Source organism: Lissotriton helveticus, chromosome 9, assembly GCF_964261635.1.
Source record: "Lissotriton helveticus chromosome 9, aLisHel1.1, whole genome shotgun sequence".
Classification (NCBI taxonomy): domain Eukaryota; kingdom Metazoa; phylum Chordata; class Amphibia; order Caudata; family Salamandridae; genus Lissotriton; species Lissotriton helveticus.
In genome coordinates this window covers 1,252,282,020-1,252,297,109 of record NC_136070.1, presented here as the reverse complement: position 1 = coordinate 1,252,297,109, position 15,090 = coordinate 1,252,282,020, and positions in this window count along the sequence as shown.

Sequence of the window (15,090 nt, the reverse complement as noted above, 5' to 3'; positions counted from 1 at the left end):
GCGACTTTGTACTGTTCTCCCTCAGGAGTACAACTTACTTTAGGTAAGAAAGTGGTTTCTCCCATGTATTTGTCGAGAAATACACTTCCAGCAGAATTGGCACTTCTAACAGATATTCTTTGGGCTACTGGTCCGAATGATGTAGGTCTTTTAGAAATTCCACCGTATGTTGTAACATTGAAGCCGAATGTCAAAATGCCACGAATTCCCCAATACAGGATATCCAATGAGGGCGAAAAAGCTTTGCTAGCGATTGTTTACGAGTTGATTGAAAAAGACGTAATTGAAGAAACACGAGGCAATGTTTGCAATAGTCCTGTTCTGCCTGTTTTAAAACGAACTGACCCTTCTCAGCCACCTGTGTATAGATTCGTGATTGATCTTAGGGAAGTAAATAAGATAGTGGTGCCACAATTCCCAGTTGTCCCCGACATTACAACATTATTGACTATGATTCCAGCATCTGCATCCTGGTTTTCGGTGATTGATCTGAAGAATGCTTTCTTCAGTATCCCGATTGCTGAGGAAAGCAGGGATATTTTTTCCTTTAGTTTAGGAGGTCGCAGTTTCCGCTTTAAACGCGCTCCTCAAGGCTACTGTGAAAGCCCCTCAATATATAGTCAAGCTCTGAAATGTCAGCTTGACACAATGGTTTTGCCCAAAGGTGCCACTCTCGTACAGTACGTGGACGATTTACTCATCGCTGCGGATACTGAGAAAATATGTAAAATGGCCACGATGACATTACTGCGTCATCTATGTGATCTGCATCACAAGGTGTCACTTTCCAAGCTTCAATATTGCCGACAAGAAGTGACCTACTTAGGTCATCTCTTATCGAAGTAGGGAAGGAAACTGACCCATGAAAGAATTCAGGCAATAGCGAAATTGAATATGCCAAGAACGCAGAGAGAAGTACGCGCTTTCTTGGGCATCACATCGTACTGTAGACAGTGGATTCCAAATTTTTCGTTATTAGCCAAACCCTTATTGGCACTAACGTGTACAAATACACCCAATCCCATTCCTTGGTCTGATGAGTGTCAGAAAAGTTTTCTCGAATTACGCACAGCATTATGTTCGGCCCCTGTGTTAGGCAACCCCAACTACAGTAAGCCTTTCACATTATATGTCCACGAGAAGGAGGGCTGTGCATTGTCTGTGCTGACTCAGTTATACGGAGATAGACAGCGGCCATGCGCCTATTTTTCGTCAACTTTGGATCCGGTAGCACGAGCATTGCCAAGTTGTTTAAGAGCCACAGCAGCAGCAGCTGTTTCTATTCGACAGTCTGCAGGTCTAGTAATGAATAATACACTAATCGTGATGGTCCCGCATGCAGTAGACACATTGTTAAATAGGACCAAGACACAGCACTTAACTAGTGCTCGACTGTCCAGTTATGAATTGACGCTACTAGCAAGCCACGTGCACATAAAAAGGTGCAGTACCTTGAACATAGCCACATTGTTACCAATTACAGAGGAATCGGATGCTTCAGAACAGCACGATTGTTTCCTCAGAACAGAGGAAGAGACGAAAGGGAGAGTTGATTTATTCGACACTCCTCTTGCTGAATGTGATGGTACATTGTGGGTGGATGGTTCCTGTTTTAAACTCCCAAATGGTAACGTGACTACAGCATATGCTGTCACAACTTTGCACACAATCATTGAAACTGCGCGAATACCACATGGTTCAGCTCAAGCCGCTGAACTCGTGGCACTGACGAGAGCATGTGTGTTATCTAAAGGAATGAAAGTGACTGTCTATACCGACAGCCAGTATGCTTTTGGAGTGGCTCACAGTTTTGGACGATTGTGGAGAGAACGTGGGTTCCTGACTTCGCATGGAGCCAAGATTCAGCATGGTCAGTTGGTGAATGAGCTTCTTGAATCACTGACGTTGCCCCTGAAAGTAGCGATCGTGAAATGCAGTGCACACAAGAAAGTGACTGATGATGTTGGTCGTGGAAATGCATTCGCTGATGAAACTGCTAAGGACACTGCAAAGAATATGATGAGCCGAATGTATGTTGCGAGCCCAGAAAGATGGACTGGTGATGTTGGAATATGCAAAGACACGATAGAAAGTGTGAAGTCCATCCAAACTGAGGCCACGGAGAAAGAGTTAAGCATGTGGAGAGAAAGTACAGGGAGAATGGATGCGAATGGTTGTTGGATTGAATCGACAGAACAACAGAGATGGTTGTTACCCGATGCATATGTGCCTGCAGTGGTTACAATGGCTCATGGGATGGCCCATATCAGCGCGAAAGGGATTTGCGAGTTGTTGGCCCCAGTGTGGAAGAATTCAGGGATTCCCAAGTGTGCAGAGAATGTTGTCAAGAATTGCATGGTATGTCTGAAGCACAATCCTGGTAGGGGAACCCCAACTCCAGCTGGTCATTTTGCACCTCCTACGTATCCGTTCGAGGTTTTGCAGCTAGATTTCATACACATGGAGAGGTGCAACAACTTAAAATACGTGCTCGTGGTTGTTTGTGCCTTCTCAAGATGGGTAGAAGCCTATCCCCTAAGGGACAATACTGCCTTGTCCACAGCAAAAGCCCTTGTGAAAGAGTTCTTCCCCAGGTTCGGAATGCCTAGAATGGTCTGGTCCGACAACGGAAGTGAATTTGTGGGTTGTGTGATGAAAAGAGTGTGTGAAGGGCTAGGCATTAGACAGAAGTTCCACGCTGCAAATCACCCCCAATCAGCTGGATTAGTGGAATGTTACAATGGCACGCTTAAACTTAAATTGGCCAAAATCCAAGCGAGCACAGGTCTTAAATGGCCTGACGCTCTACCCTTAGCACTCCTATCCACCAGAATGACTGTGCATTCGCGAATGAAACTCAGCCCCTATGAAGTAATCTTTGGTCGGCCAGCCAACATATGGGGAGTGCCTAGGCCCACGAAGTTTAGCGAGCTGCAACACCCCATTTTGCTTGACTATTTGTATGAATTGACGGCTAAATTGCGTGTTTTATATCAACAGGTTCACAACACCTTGCCTCCTGTCTCTGAGACACCGGGTCACTCCATTGACCCCGGTTCCTGGGTGCTTGTCCGAAACTTCCAGAGGACAAGAAACGACCAGCCCAGATGGACCGGGCCTCACCTCGTCCTCCAGTCTACAAGGTCGACTGTCAGGGTGGAGGGGAAGACCAATTGGGTCCACGGGATCCATTGTAAGAAGATACCCTTCCCTCTGCCACATGACCAATGGGTCCGGAAAGGAGGCACTGACTCAGAGCGCACAACTGATGAACGTGTAAAAGAAGCTAAACGTGATCATAAGAGTGAGAACATTTTCCAAGAAACTGTGCCACCACCAGAACAATTGAACTCTGTGGAACCTGAACTACTATTTCTGGACCAGACAGTACCCGGGAAAAGACGCTACAATTTACGACCAAGAAAAACAGACTAAAGTAAAAGTGATTTATTTTATGACCCGAAAGAAAAACCTGTGGACTAATAAAAAATGCGTTTTTCCCAAATACTATTTTTGAAAGTGCAGATTCCCCCATCTATGTAACTTGCTTATTTTTGTTTTTCTTGAACCGCCATCCGGGTTCCGCTGCTAGGGTCGCGGTTGATTAAAGACTTTTGGGTGCAGCTAACGACGATAGGTCGCTGGTTCCAGTTAGTCCAAGGGAGCTGCCCTAGACTGACGGAAGCATCCTTTAGCAGAAACAACCTACCGCCGCGGGCAGCACCTTAGAGAGGATGGAGTTTCCTGATGTGGAGAGGCCTGCCAAACAAATGAACTTTAAGCAGAGACTTTTGAAAACAATGACGAAGAAAAACTTTATAATAATGTGTATTCTTATGCTATTTAGCGTAATGGTCTTTTTGATAAGCTATGTTTTATTCTCTTTTCACGTGACATTTGCGCCCACTACATCACCCATACCTCCCCCTACTGTTTCCTCTCATTCTTTCCACCCTTTGCCTGACCACGAATCAAATAGGAGATTAGAGTTAATTAATAACTCCTTCGTTCAGTTATTACACCAACACCAACTTGTAATGAACACAACCAACTGTTGGGTGTGCGGTCTCATGCCCCACACCGCGGATAGAGGTATCCCCTATTTGGTCCTGCCATTTAGTCGCAATGGGTCAGTATGGGCATATAGGACAATGTTCATATATGCACGAGAAATCCAACCCCTACGTTCTGTAAAAGACAACCTCAAGACTAGAGCCCTAGTCAAGGGTATAGTTGACATGATCAAGGAAGTAACTTCTTACGAAGATACCCCGGATGATGAGATACTTGCATATGTAGGTTGGAATGTGACCGGATATGGCACTACATTAAGTGAGAAACAGCAAGCCAAAAGATCGTCCCCTATCTGGATCGTACCCCATCAAGGTCACCTGTGTCTGCAAGGTATTGGCAGGAATCCCAGAGCTCAGCTAGGGAAGAGTGTCTGTACAGAAACGTATGTTTTTGGATCTCAGACTTCCCCTGCCTTTTTAGCCGCTAAGGGTACTTATTTCATCTGCCATGATAGAGCCTATACATGGTTGCCCCCTGACTTCTCGGGCTCATGTCTTGTTTCATTCCTGTTACCTCCCACCTACACAGCAGCGGCGGATTACCATCGGACAAGGGTAGTTAGAGGTGTTTTGAGTAAAGAAGACACTGCAGGTCAAGAATTTGGTGACTTTGCAATGGGTTTCCTGCCGTTCTGGGGAGCCATGGCTAACAGCAGAAACATAAGGCAATTGACAAGGGTAGTTGAATCCACCGTGATTGAAACTGCTGGTGCCCTTAGTAACCTGACTGCTGAGCTCCAGTCGGATCGACTGATGACCCTTCAGAACCGGGTCGCTTTGGATGTAATACTTGCGGACCGAGGTGGAGTATGCAAATTGATCCAGTCCAGTTGTTGCATTTTTATTCCAGATAATGCTCCGACAGTGTACGGGGCCATCTCCAAACTACATAAGATTTCCGAATCTATTCATGTGGATAAAGGAGATTGGTCGTTAATGGGATGGTTCTGGGAACTAATATCTGCCTGGGGATGGAAAATTCTGATGGTCATTGGGATGGTCTTAGCCATTCTTTTCCTGTTCTGTCTATGCATACAGTGTGCTCCTGCAATATGTGGCCTCTGTGTTACATCATGTGTAAGGAAGCCTGTGTCAAGACATGAGCTCAGCACTAGAATGATGTTGCAGCAACATCTCAATGACTTTAGGAATATAGATCTGGACTCAGATTAACATAAGGATAGATTAATTGCCTATGTAAGGGCAAAAGGAGGGTCTGTGGTTCTGAAAAATCTAGATTCATAATAGTTCTGGACCCGAGAATAAAAACCCAGTCGAAATAGGACGAATTTGGTATCAAAAGACCGAGAATGACGAGTACATCAAGTACATGTATTTTCGGCATATTCGAGTGACGATTTCACCTCGAAATCGTCATTTACCTTCTAAACCCTTAGCTGCATGTTGCCCCTTACATAGGCCTTAATCCAGTTGAATTTGATTCCACAAGGACACATACTCCTTAATCGACTTCTTCCTGACCCCAGTACAAGTTAGAACCATTGCCCCAGGCCGAACTCGTTAGGTCAGTTCCCTCCCAGTGGCCGAGCAAGATAGCATCTAGGCCCAACCAGCCATAAAACCATTTCAGCGCGCACACCTGCCATATCTCGCTCACATCTTTCTCCACTCCTTTTCTTCACTTGCTTTATGATGGGGAGGTGACCGTTTTTATTAGGGGTCCAGCGATATCTGATGAAATGTTGGGCCTTGCCGGGTGATTTGTTATGGGCAGCACAACATGAAATATGTACATGTCATCATGACTCTGCTTTTCTTTTGTAATCAGTAACCATAAATGAAATACCACGAATCCAAGGAATGTTTTGCCCAAGGCTGAATGTTATGTATAAGAAGGGAAGCCTAACTTCGTGAAAGTGTGCAGTCTCCTGAATATACTCGAATTGTACTTCGAGGACCCTGTCACCTTGGTTGCAGCCAATAAACTAATCTTTGACTTCACCTGGAAGACTCCGAGTTTCTGTAGGTCTGACTCAGGAGAACCCGAGGTCTCTGGGTGTTGATCCCCTGGCACCGCTGGGTTACCGGTTCTGTGCCGGTTCTTAAAAACCCAGTACCTCAGTCCAAACGACCCTTATTGATGGTAGGTTTAGACAACCTTATTGAAAGCTACCCTAGTGGTAGCTGTGGAGAGCAGCCTTCAGGCTAAGTCTTGAAGGAATGTAAAGCAGCTTGTTTGACCAGTCTATAATCTTGTGAATGACCAAATGAAAGGAGAACCACACCAGGTAAATATATAAAATATATGTATTTATTCTAAACACGCCCATCTAGTCTCTTTATGAGGCTAGAGGCAAAAGTACAATACAAGAACTTAAATAGCACACAGTAAATTAGCACAGTATACGTTTTGCCCTAGGGACCTCACAAACCATATACTAAGAATGAGGTATAAGTACCGCTGTAAGCATAGAGACAATGCCTAGGGCCTGTAGAACCGCTGGGGCAACCAGGAACCAACCAGGGTAAGGACTCAGGAGATCCACGGGTAAAGCAGCGAATCACCATTGACTTCCATGGAGAAAGTTAGAGTTACAGTTTTAAAGAATAAGGACACTTAGGAGTGGACTGCGAGGGAATCCCTTCAATACTGGACACTTCGAGAGTCAAGACCCACAGGAGCACCGAAGTCCTCGTGTTACCCCACCCAGTGAAGCCGGGTGTATAGGTGTCTTTTCGTGTCGGATTTTGTCGTCGTTTCCTATGGAGAGCTGCAAAGAAGTGCTGCAGGCAACCAGGAGAAAAGTGTCCGGATGGATACAAGGGTGGATCGGAGATCTGAAGAACCTGAAAGCAGAGGGGACAGGGTCTGGGTCACTAGTCAGTGACCAGGATGGCGACAGGAAGATGCCAGCCGATGTCGGGTGCTTTCAAGGGAAGTAGGTGAACCTGACTCTTCAGCCACGAGGTCCACGAGATGTCGACGATGACCAGGAGCTGGATTCGAGCTGTCCCACGAAGGATGTCGAGTGCTGCAGTGTCGGTACCCGGATTGGACCCAACAAGCCTTTGCAACAGCAACCCACGCAAGATGACAAGATTGGCTTCGGTGCAGACCACCAAGTTCTGAGGGACTCACCCTTTGGAGGGGAGTCAGGGCACGTCTGGAGCAACCAGGGAAGCCCAAGAAACAAAGGATTGTCCTTCTTGGGGACCCACCAGTCAACGGAGTAGGGATCGCGAAGGAGCCTCGAGCTGAAATGCAGAAAGCGGGCCCACGGAACACTCGTGGAGTGTAGGTCTCTAAGCTTTGGTGCAAAGGTGCTCGGGGCAAGGGCTACCAATAGCCCAATGCACAACTGCGAGAAACTTCGGGAAGTAGGAACAGTTGCAAAAGTACAGGATGTCCAGGAGTTCCGGTCCCACGTCTCTCGTGATAGCTACAGCTCTCAGCTCTGCTGGGGACACGTGTCAGCCTCGGCGATGTCTGGAAGTCCGTGTCCTGTGTTGCAGATTCTTCGGGATCCGTTGGGAGCCTTGAAAATGCAGACTGGCAAGATGCTTCTTTGGTGCCTGTTTGAACAGGGGAGTCACTCCTTGACCCCAAGGGCGATTTCTTCCGTCTTCCAGTCGATATGGAATGTCGAAGGTCCAAGATTTCTGTTTCAGAGTTTCGTCCAGGGTAATCTAAAGTCTCAGTGAATGGGTTCCTATACTTATACTAAGTTTAGGGGTTGGACTAACTCTAGGGTCCCACCTATGGGAGGACGTGTGGAGGGGGTGATTACACCCCTTCCCCTTTGTCCAGTTTCGCGCCAAAGCTGAGGCTGAATAATGCCCCAGCAGCAGGTTTGAATTGGGAAATGCACAGGGACACCGTGTGTGCCCCAGGCACTGTCTTGAAAGCATTCACTGAATGCAACCCACCCTGCCCCAATACACTAAAGCATGTCTGGGGAGGTGCTGGCACCTCCCTGGACAGGAAACCTATTGTCCAAGCCCCCCCTGCCAGACTTTCATCCAGCAGCAGGAGGTCAGACTCGTGTCTGTGGCAGCAGCATCCAATTTGTAATGCTGGAGCTCTGTTTAACTTCTACCGGGTTTACCAGTGTGTACATGTCTTCTCCCTTTCTCCCTCTGGAAGGGTGGAATTCTATTCCCGCTGCCAGAAGTGGCGAAGTGGCGTGGAGGGGGTAGGATTCCCAACATGTTTTGATGTAGCCAAACCAAAGTTAGCATTTACCGCGAGGTTATAATGCACTTAAGAGTATATGGTATGGCTGTATCATAGAACAGCTATAAGGAATGGATTCCGAAAGAAAGCTGCAGAGGGGCTCAGCTCATGCTAGGGCACCCTCTCACACAAAACCAAGCACTCTCCCTTCAGGATTGTCAAGGCCTGCCATAGGAGTTACTTATAGGTTTCTATGTGTCTATATAGGTATACTATATCTAAGTAAGGGGTGCTTACACCACCTTACCCAGGCTGAAAGTGCAGACCTGTGGTGACATTTTGGAAGGCTTCCGAGGGGTGGCATAATACATGCTTCAGCCCCTGGTAGGCCTCTGGGGTACCTATGCCCTTGGTACCTAAGGTTGCAAAAAACACAGTTGATGGACAGAATGTAGAACAATGTCATACATTCACCCCAGTACAAGGATCTGGGCCTAAATCCATCGTTTTTTTGCACTCCACACCACCCTGGGTTAGACACTGGCTATATGCAAATCAGTTCTGACCCTGTGCCTCATGGGAACAGTCCAGTCCGAACTACCAAGCCATGTCTTTCCCAGACCGGAATCAAGCATCCAAGGACCGGTTTCTGGCTATCATCCTTCATCAGCCTGGATAGCTTGACTCCAGTGGTGTGGAGAGCATGGGACTCACGTCTGAGCATACCCAGCCCACTCGGGGTGAAAATTGCAAAAAACACAGTTGATGGACAGAATGTAGAACAATGTCATACATTCACCCCAGTACAAGGATCTGGGCCTTAATCCATCGTTTTTTTGCACTCCACACCACCCTGGGTTAGACACTGGCTATATGCAAATCAGCTCTGACCCTGTGCCTCATGGGAACAGTCCAGTCCGAACTACCAAGCCATGTCTTTCCCAGACCGGAATCAAGCATCCAAGGACCGGTTTCTGGCTATCAGCCTTCATCAGCCTGGATAGCTTGACTCCAGTGGTGTGGAGAGCCTGGGACTCACGTCTGAGCATACCCAGCCCACTCGGGGTGAAAATTGCAAAAAACACAGTTGATGGACAGAATGTAGAACAATGTCATACATTCACCCCAGTACAAGGATCTGAGCCTAAATCCATCGTTTATTTGCACTCCACACCACCCTGGGTTAGACACTGGCTATATGCAAATCAGCTCTGACCCTGTGCCTCATGGGAACAGTCCAGTCCGAACTACCAAGCCATGTCTTTCCCAGACCGGAATCAAGCATCCAAGGACCGGTTTCTGGCTATCAGCCTTCATCAGCCTGGATAGCTTGACTCCAGTGGTGTGGAGAGCCTGGGACTCACGTCTGAGCATACCCAGCCCACTCGGGGTGAAAATTGCAAAAAACACAGTTGATGGACAGAATGTAGAACAATGTCATACATTCACCCCAGTACAAGGATCTGGGCCTAAATCCATCGTTTTTTTGCGCTCCACACCACCCTGGGTTAGACACTGGCTATATGCAAATCAGCTCTGACCCTGTGCCTCATGGGAACAGTCCAGTCCGAACTACCAAGCCATGTCTTTCACAGACCGGAATCAAGCATCCAAGGACCGGTTTCTGGCTATGAGCCTTCATCAGCCTGGATAGCTTGACTCCAGTGGTGTGGAGAGCCTGGGACTCACGTCTGAGCATACCCAGCCCACTCGGGGTGAAAATTGCAAAAAACACAGTTGATGGACAGAATGTAGAACAATGTCATACATTCACCCCAGTACAAGGATCTGGGCCTAAATCCATCGTTTTTTTGCACTCCACACCACCCTGGGTTAGACACTGGCTATAAGCCAGAAACCGGTCCTTGGATGCTTGATTCCGGTCTGGGAAAAGACATGGCTTGGTAGTTCGGACTGGACTGTTCCCATGAGGCACAGGGTCAGAGCTGATTTGCATATAGCCAGTGTCTAACCCAGGGTGGTGTGGAGCGCAAAAAAACGATGGATTTAGGCCCAGATCTTTGTACTGGGGTGAATGTATGACATTGTTCTACATTCTGTCCATCAACTGTGTTTTTTGCAATTTTCACCCCGAGTGGGCTGGGTATGCTCAGACGTGAGTCCCAGGCTCTCCAAACCACTGGAGTCAAGCTATCCAGGCTGATGAAGGCTGATAGCCAGAAACCGGTCCTTGGATGCTTGATTCCGGTCTGGGAAAAGACATGGCTTGGTAGTTCGGACTGGACTGTTCCCATGAGGCACAGGGTCAGAGCTGATTTGCATATATCCAGTGTCTAACCCAGGGTGGTGTGGAGTGCAAAAAAACGATGAATTTAGGCCCAGATCTTTGTACTGGGGTGAATGTATGACATTGTTCTACATTCTGTCCATCAACTGTGTTTTTTGCAATTTTCACCCCGAGTGGGCTGGGTATGCTCAGACGTGAGTCCCAGGCTCTCCACACCACTGGAGTCAAGCTATCCAGGCTGATGAAGGCTGATAGCCAGAAACCGGTCCTTGGATGCTTGATTCCGGTCTGGGAAAAGACATGGCTTGGTAGTTCGGACTGGACTGTTCCCATGAGGCACAGGGTCAGAGCTGATTTGCATATAGCCAGTGTCTAACCCAGGGTGGTGTGGAGTGCAAAAAAATGATGGATTTAGGCCCAGATCTTTGTACTGGGGTGAATGTATGACATTGTTCTACATTCTGTCCATCAACTGTGTTTTTTGCAATTTTCACCCCGAGTGGGCTGGGTATGCTCAGATGTGAGTCCCAGGCTCTCCACACCACTGGAGTCAAGCTATCCAGGCTGATGAAGGCTGATAGCCAGAAACCGGTCCTTGGATGCTTGATTCCGGTCTGGGAAAAGACATGGCTTGGTAGTTCGGACTGGACTGTTCCCATGAGGCACAGGGTCAGAGCTGATTTGCATATAGCCAGTGTCTAACCCAGGGTGGTGTGGAGCGCAAAAAAACGATGGATTTAGGCCCAGATCTTTGTACTGGGGTGAATGTATGACATTGTTCTACATTCTGTCCATCAACTGTGTTTTTTGCAATTTTCACCCCGAGTGGGCTGGGTATGCTCAGATGTGAGTCCCAGGCTCTCCACACCACTGGAGTCAAGCTATCCAGGCTGATGAAGGCTGATAGCCAGAAACCGGTCCTTGGATGCTTGATTCCGGTCTGGGAAAAGACATGGCTTGGTAGTTCGGACTGGACTGTTCCCATGAGGCACAGGGTCAGAGCTGATTTGCATATAGCCAGTGTCTAACCCAGGGTGGTGTGGAGTGCAAAAAAACGATGGATTTAGGCCCAGATCTTTGTACTGGGGTGAATGTATGACATTGTTCTACATTCTGTCCATCAACTGTGTTTTTTGCAATTTTCACCCCGAGTGGGCTGGGTATGCTCAGACGTGAGTCCCAGGCTCTCCACACCACTGGAGTCAAGCTATCCAGGCTGATGAAGGCTGATAGCCAGAAACCGGTCCTTGGATGCTTGATTCCGGTCTGGGAAAAGACATGGCTTGGTAGTTCGGACTGGACTGTTCCCATGAGGCACAGGGTCAGAGCTGATTTGCATATAGCCAGTGTCTAACCCAGGGTGGTGTGGAGTGCAAAAAAACGATGGATTTAGGCCCAGATCTTTGTACTGGGGTGAATGTATGACATTGTTCTACATTCTGTCCATCAACTGTGTTTTTTGCAATTTTCACCCCGAGTGGGCTGGGTATGCTCAGACGTGAGTCCCAGGCTCTCCCCACCACTGTAGTCAAGCTATCCAGGCTGATGAAGGCTGATAGCCAGAAACCGGTCCTTGGATGCTTGATTCCGGTCTGGGAAAAGACATGGCTTGGTAGTTCGGACTGGACTGTTCCCATGAGGCACAGGGTCAGAGCTGATTTGCATATAGCCAGTGTCTAACCCAGGGTGGTTTGGAGTGCAAAAAAACGATGGATTTAGGCCCAGATCTTTGTACTGGGGTGAATGTATGACATTGTTCTACATTCTGTCCATCAACTGTGTTTTTTGCAATTTTCACCCCGAGTGGGCTGGGTATGCTCAGACGTGAGTCCCAGGCTCTCCACACCACTGGAGTCAAGCTATCCAGGCTGATGAAGGCTGATAGCCAGAAACCGGTCCTTGGATGCTTGATTCCGGTCTGGGAAAAGACATGGCTTGGTAGTTCGGACTGGACTGTTCCCATGAGGCACAGGGTCAGAGCTGATTTGCATATAGCCAGTGTCTAACCCAGGGTGGTGTGGAGTGCAAAAAAACGATGGATTTAGGCCCAGATCTTTGTACTGGGGTGAATGTATGACATTGTTCTACATTCTGTCCATCAACTGTGTTTTTTGCTTGGTACCTAAGGTACCATATACTAGGGACTCACAAGGGTAACCCAGTAACCAATCTGGAGTGTACCTACTGTACATGCAATCAATTTAGAGAGAACAGCTAGGCTGTGGTCCTGATTAGCAGGGCCACAGCCAAACTAAAGTCGATAAACCAGTGAAACACAGCAAAAAGTGGGGGTAACCATAGGAAGCAGATCCTACTCTCCTACAGGGGCGGGAGCGTTAAACAAAACAAAACATGCACAGGGCTGTTGATGTAACGTCCGAGGAGCTGGTGACTACACACACACCAGGCAGACATACATATGAACAAACACTGTTTCCTTCACACATGTATACGCACGCACAGAAGATAACCAAATGATGAAAGGCCCGTGCATTTTAAACATATGTGCATGGCGTCGGGTGAACATGGTGCTTAAAACAAAAAAAAGAAGTAGTCCTTACATGAAAAGAGGCAGCCCCTCGGAGACACATGAAGCAGAACAAGCGGAGGAAAACTGTAGTTAGGCGGTGCTGCTTCCAGATTAAACGGAAGTGACGCATCGGATCCACAGCCAATAATAAGGGGAAAACTAGTTAGGCGGGGCTGCTTCCGGATTAAACGGAAGTGACGCATCGGATCCACAGCCAATAATAAGCCCGCTAACAAAAACAATGCCTTTTTTTACAAATGGCAAGCAGCAGGAGAAATTACTCGCAATAGGCGGAGTTTCACCCCTGATACAGATTACTTGATGTCCGGGAGAGAAAGCGCATGCGCGCTGCCTAGGCGAGACTTAAAAACTTGGGTTCTGTAGGAAAACCTGCCAGGACAGGTGTAGGGGCTTCTCTTATCACTGGCAAGTGCAAAGGATAAGACGCCCACCTCACCATCACCTCCTCTGAATATTCCCCGACGTAGGACTAAACATCTGAGGAAAGAAGACATGACTGCTGGAAGAAAATATACACAAGGACGCCTGATACCTGATGACACCAATGGACTTTCCACGGGTTAAGTGACTGGCCCCTGTTGCTGCTACAGGGACATAAAAAGAAGTTTACCTGCTGATCGCTGGAAAATATTTTTATGTTAAATATTAATGTAAATGAATTGTATATATTTATTTTAAATGTAGAAGAAATACAAAAATGGTACAGCACAATTAACTAACTCCTTAGAAGTGGCATATTTAAATTATTTGGGTGCAAGTGATAAAAAGCTCACTTGGGCAGACTACCAGGCCAATAGGCGGATAAAAGCTCAGCTAATTACTCAATCACTGAAACAATATTTTCAAACCTATAATGGTCCTTACATCTCTCCATCAATTATGCTCTCAATAGTAAACTAATGCCAACTCTCATGCACACCTCTATGATTTTGAATGATAAAACTATTGCAGAGTTGGACAAACTTTGTATTAATAAAATTAAGCTGCTACTAGGTATCCGCTCCTCAATCCCCCACTGTAAAATCCAACTCAAACTTACCTTGACTTTACTAATTGTGAAAGTGTGCTACTGTATCAATGCTGGGGAAGATTTCCCTGAAACATCATATATAATGAGCCACAACTGTCATGTGACTCCACTTCAACCCTGAGCCTTCCAGCTATTAGTAATCCATAAATCAGAACAACTTACCTGTATTACTTCACCTCTGCAGCATATCCGGTTTGGCCCTGAAAGATCTAATAAGGCAGACCCTGAAGGTCAATTCACAAAAGACAGATTTGCCCCTCCTACAGACATATACGTATTCAGATTACACCTTTGATACTTATTCAGATACATATCAGAGTTATTTGTCTCACACTTTAAACCCGGGTTGTAAACTCAAGTATCTGATATTTCCCCTTTTGTATATACCAATTCCTTAATTTGAAAACTCATGGAACAGAAAGTGTCTTCCAACCAGATCGTGTTGACAGACAAGTTAGTTATTGTAGGAGGCTGGCTTAGTATATGGTGCACACTTATTTAAGTGAAGAACCCTGCACTAATCTAGACAACTCTTATGGTGATTATAGTGGTCTTTGACAACCTTAGATAGCTCTCTAAGTGGTAGCTGTGGAGAGCAGCCTTCAGGCTTAGTCCACAAGTGTAAAGCAGCTTGTTTTTCAAGTACTAATCATATAGTGCATGTTAAACGAAAATAAAACGCACAGTGTAGTTATAAAAATAGTAATATTTATTATACACACTCACTAAAACATTGGTATATCTCCTACCCGGAGATATAAACACGATACACACAATACTTCAATAGTAGAACAGGTAAGTAGCACAAATGCACAGTGGTCTCCGGGGGGAGATCAAACCTAATACTAATAAAGTGGAATGCGGACTGCGACCAAAGTCGAGACTGGACCCAGAAGATTTAGTAGAGCCGGGGACCCAAGAAGCCACCCAAGGTAAGTACCCAGGCACCCCACGGAGGCCGAGTGCAGAGTGGAAACAGCTGCGTACTCAATGCACGTCAATGAGGAAGCTGTGGTTGCAGATTTGCAGAAGAAGGACCCTTCCCAGAGGACC